The sequence below is a fragment of the Humulus lupulus genome, chromosome 2, assembly GCF_963169125.1.
Source record: "Humulus lupulus chromosome 2, drHumLupu1.1, whole genome shotgun sequence".
Lineage (NCBI taxonomy): Eukaryota > Viridiplantae > Streptophyta > Magnoliopsida > Rosales > Cannabaceae > Humulus > Humulus lupulus.
In genome coordinates this window covers 244,918,911-244,924,121 of record NC_084794.1, presented here as the reverse complement: position 1 = coordinate 244,924,121, position 5,211 = coordinate 244,918,911, and the positions used below count along the sequence as shown (strand labels likewise).

The 5,211-nt window shown below is 33.7% G+C and overlaps 1 non-coding gene across 1 annotated transcript; it reads right to left on the bottom strand.

Annotated features, from left to right (window-relative positions):
• Positions 1–2,630: 2,630 nt before the first annotated feature.
• On the bottom strand, positions 2,631–2,737 carry LOC133820584 (small nucleolar RNA R71). Its single transcript, XR_009886990.1, has one exon. It is a non-coding gene; the product is annotated as a small nucleolar RNA R71 (small nucleolar RNA).
• Positions 2,738–5,211: the final 2,474 nt, after the last annotated feature.

Sequence of the window (5,211 nt, the reverse complement as noted above, 5' to 3'; positions counted from 1 at the left end):
ATTTTAACTAGCACTAAAACTTGGTGTTATCCCCAAAATTTGAAAACAACGACGTGGCAATAGAAGTGACAAATGGCAAGGAATGGCTGGGTGATCTGACTTAGAAGTGATCCAGTAGACCGGTGAAGATTTTTGATTGACTAGTCAAGTGTCATGACCGACCAGTCATGTGCTTGTCTGACCAGTCATGTGCTTGTCCGACCAGTCAGGTGCTTGTCTGACCGGTTAGGTGCTTGTCCGACCAGTCAAGTGTTTGGCCGACCGAACATGTGTTTGGCCGACCAGTCACTTGTCTTGGCCGCCCAGTGAGGATGTGGCCGACCAGTGAAGTGTTTTGGCCCTTCAGTTTTCCTTCTGGGTGTGGTGTGGACCGACTTAACAGAACAGTGCTACGCAAAAGATCCCAATAACGCCTTCAGCTAGAATCGGTCATACCGACGCGATAATCTCTCATTTTATCCCTAAGAATTACATATTGTTGTATTTTAGATATTATTATTAATTAAATATTGAAAGAATAACATAAATATCCTGATTATGAGGGACTGCATTTGTACGATCCTGGGCTTATAAATACAAAGCTCATGGCATCATAGAGAGGATTCAGATTCTAATTTTCCTAAGAGAACATTTGTATCTTGAGAGAAATATTGTATACTTTTAATCTGCACTGAAGAAACTCAGTTGATTCAGGTTCATCTAATCTTGAGTGTAGATTCATAATCATAACTCTAAGTGGACTAGGATATTACCAACACATTGGGGCTGAACCACTATAAAAATTGTCTGTGTCGTATTTTTCTCTTGAAGGTTTTTTGTCGTTTTGACGTCTACACGTCGTTGGCCAAAAATGCGGTCAACACTTGGGAATCAATATACTAATAAATATTATTAAACTTACATTTTGTGGATTCTAGTATCTTAATAATCTTTTCTTTTAACACTTATTTTCAAATCATTATTGGTTTATTTTTATTCTATTAAATAACTTTATTTTCAATCTTTTATTTTATGTTCATAACATTAAAACTCATAAATCTTTGGAGCTAGGTTAGAATTTATTAATTTTGGTTTAAAATAGTTTTCTTTTTGATTTTGGACAACTCCTTTGGGTTCGATCTCGTGCTTACACGAACACTATATTCCATATATGATTCGTGCGCTTGCGAGTATAAATTTTTAAAACATACCCGTTTTGGGTCCATCAAGTTTTTGGCGCCATTTCCGGGGAGTTTCAAGAAGAAAAGAAACGAAATTTATCTCAAGGTTAGTGAATTCTTCTACTAGTTATTTTAATTTTTGCACTAAAAAAAACTACAAAAAAATAATATATATTTATATTTATATTAAAACAAAAAAAAAAGATAAAAAGAAAATTTGAGACGGTTCTACCAACCATAACAAAAAACTTACTTATATATTTATATTTATTGTAATTTTTTTTAGTTGACGACACTTGTGCCTCCTATCTATCCTTTTAATTTTTATAGTTGACGGTACTTGTGCCTCCTATCTATCTTTTAAATTTTTATAGTCGATGACACTTGTGCCTTCTAATTTTGTTGTAATTTATCTTGTTGCAATTTTTATTTTATTTAATTTCCGCAAGTTACTATTTGATGGAAATTTTGCCTCCTAGCTAGTTGATGGCAATTTTGCCTCCTAGTCTTTTATCTTATGTTTTAGTTGATGGCACTTGTGCCTCCTATTTTTTTACCTTAATTTTGTTATGGTTGATGGCATGCTATGCCTTCTTACTCTTGCCTAAATTTTAGTCTTATTTACTTTTGCCTTATTTTTCTTTGTCTTTTATAATATTTTAGCGTAATATTGTGAAAAATACTTGAAAGAAAAAGAAACCTAAATGTTGTCCTTTCACCATAAGCAATTTTTGCTTAAAGGAAATTTGAACAAAATTCCCAATCCGCCTCTACTAATTAACCTCAGGGAGTTTTTAGTAGTGCGCGAGTAAGTGGAATCAAATAGGCCTGGGGACAAGTAAACCATAAGAATTATATTGTTGTGAAATCTCTAAAAATTATAAGTATGCTCTGTGGTTGCGGTATTAATTGATCCTCCACATCAGAAAATTGTTTGTTTGAGATTATCTTTGTTGTTTCATTTGTTAAAATTGTATGCATCATTGGGAACGTAACTCTAAAAATCGATTAGTAAAAAGATGTTTATCTTTGTTTGAAATTGAAAGTGTTAGTAAAAATTTGAGCATCATGGAACCAATTGCTAATCTTGTTGATGAAAATGTTGTGCCTGAAAAAAATTTGCTTGAATATTTTGCACCTATTTCATCTAATGCTCCTTCATGCATTGTTTTTCCTACAACTTCTGCTACTCCTTTTGAGCTAAAACAAGCAATCATTCAATTGTTGCCATATTTTTATGGGTTAGATAGAGAAGATCCTTACATGCATGTAAAAGATTTCTTATAAATTTTCTCAACATTTAAATTTCAAAATTTTTCTGATGAGTCAGTAAAACTGAGATTATTCCCTTTTTCATTAAAAGACAAATCAAAAGCTTGGTTAAATTCCCTTCCAACAGGGTCTATAACTACATGGGATCAACTTTATAATAAATTCTTGCTGAAATTTTTTCCTATGTCTAAAACTGATAGTCTAAGGAGAGAAATCTCCGAGTTTTTTCAAAAAGATAATGAAGAGTTTTATGAATGTTGGGAAAGATTTAAAGATTTATTATTAAAATTTCCTCATCATAGTTTTGACAAATGGAGACTTGTAAAATATTTTTATGATGGTTTGACTCCCTCTAATCGTCAAATGATTCAATCTATGCATACTAGAATTTTTTTAAAATTTCAAGGACAAGAGGCGTGGGACGCCCTTGAAGATTTATCTGTCAATTCACAACAATGGAATTATTTTGATCCTAGGTCTAGGTCAACTACTTCACCAAAAAGAGGAAGGTATGAAGTAAAAGAAGAATTAGACTTAAGAACATCCTTAGACAAATTAGCGAGAAAAGTAGAAGCTTTATCCATAAGCCAAACTATGAACTCTCCAATACAACCAAGAAAAGATGTTTGTTCTATATGTTCTAGTCCTTGCCATAATGCCCAATCATGCCCTTCCTACGAAGAAGCCTTTTCTGAGGAGGCCAATGCACTTCATGCTTATGGGAAACCAAATGATAGCCCATTTTCATCCACCTACAATCCAAATTGGAGAAACCATCTGAACTTTTCATGGAGGCAAAACCAACCCAAAATGAATCAAGGGCACCAATATAACACAAAAAACCAAACTCATGCCCCACAAAATCAACCATACCCTCAAAGGAAACCTTCCTTAGAAGATACTTTACAACAATTTATGCAATCCTACAAAATCAGTCTTAATCAATTACCAAACTCGAGACACAAGTAGGACAACTCGCCACTGCTTTAGCTGATAGAGAAAAAGGAACATTCCCTAGTCAACCTATCCCTAATCCAAAAGGTCAATATGAGATAGGAAAGTCTAGTCATAATGGAAAAGTCAAATCAATTTCAACTCTTAGGTCTGGAAAGAACATTGTCAAACCCGATTACATACCCGAGGTTGAAAAAGAAAAAGATAAAGAAAAAGAAAATAGTCAGCCTTCTAGTTCTAATGCCAATGACTCTTCAAACAAGGAAACTCCAATCCATCCTTTCATTCCAAAAGCCCCATTCCCACAAAGATTACTTCCAATTAAAAAAGGCGGCCAATACAATGACATCTTAGAAGTTTTTAAACAAGTTAGTATTAATATCCCTTTCTTAGATGCCATTAAACAAATTCCTGCCTACTCTAAATTTTTAAAGGATCTTTGTACTGTTAAAAGAAACACTAATGTTCCTAAAAAGGCGTTTTTAACTGAACAAGCTAGTTCCATTATTCAATATAAGAGTCTTGTTAAATATAAAGATCCTGGGTGTCCCACAATTTCATGCATTATTGGTGATCATTTTATTAACAAAGCTTTACTTGATTTGGGTGCTAGTGTGAATTTATTGCCTTATTCTGTTTATAAGCAACTTGGTCTTGGTGAACTAAGACCTACCTCTATAACTCTTCAATTAGCCGATCGTTCTGTAAAAATTCCTAGAGGCATTATAGAGGATGTTTTGATAAAAGTTGATAAATTTTATTTTCCTGTTGACTTCATTGTTCTTGATACTCAACCTGTGGAAAATGTGCATGCTCAAATTCCTATCATTTTAGGTAGACCATTCTTAGCTACATCTAATGCAATCATAAATTGTCGTAATGGTGTTTTGAAATTATATTTTGGAAATATGACTGTTGAATTGAATGTATTTAATGTTGTTAAATCTGTTGAGTGTGAGGAAGTGCATGAAGTTAACATGATAGATAGTATTTGTGAAGATGATGGAAATGACTTACTTGACTTTTGTGAAAAATACTTTGGTATGAACTTGCATGTTGATGACTCTAATGATGATGTGAATTCCTTGCTAGAGCCTATACCCTTAAATGAAACCAAAGTTGAACCTTTTTCACCCTTAGATCATGTTCAATCAATATCTGAGTCTCCAAAGTTAGACCTTAAACCTTTGCCAGAAAATTTAAAATATGCTTTTCTAGGAGAGTTTGAAACCTTGCCTGTTATCATAGCATCCGCCTTAGATAAAGAACAAGAAGATAAATTGTTAGATGTCCTTAGAAAACATAAAGAAGCCATAGGTTGGACCATTGGAGACATTAAAGGAATTAGCCCATCCATATGTATGCATAGAATCCATCTAGAAGAGAATGCTAAAACCTCTCGGGAATGTCAAAGAAGGTTAAATTCAAATATGAAAGAAGTGGTTAGAGAAAAGGTCATAAAATTATTAGACGTAGGTATCATTTACCCTATTTCTGATAGTCAATGTGTTAGTTCAGTTCAAGTTGTGCCTAAGAAGTCTGGGATCACAGTTGTTGAAAATGAGGAAAATGAATTAATCCCTACCAGAGTACAAACGGGGTGGAGAGTGTGCATAGACTATAGAAAGCTGAATAATGTTACTAGAAAAGACCATTTTCCATTACCTTTTATTGATCAAATTCTTGAACGATTAGCTGGCCATGCATATTATTGCTTTCTTGATGGGTATTCGAGATATAACCAAATCCTCATTGTCCCAGAAGATCAAGAAAAGACTACATTCACATGCCCTTTTGGGACTTTTGCCTATCGTCACAAGCCTTT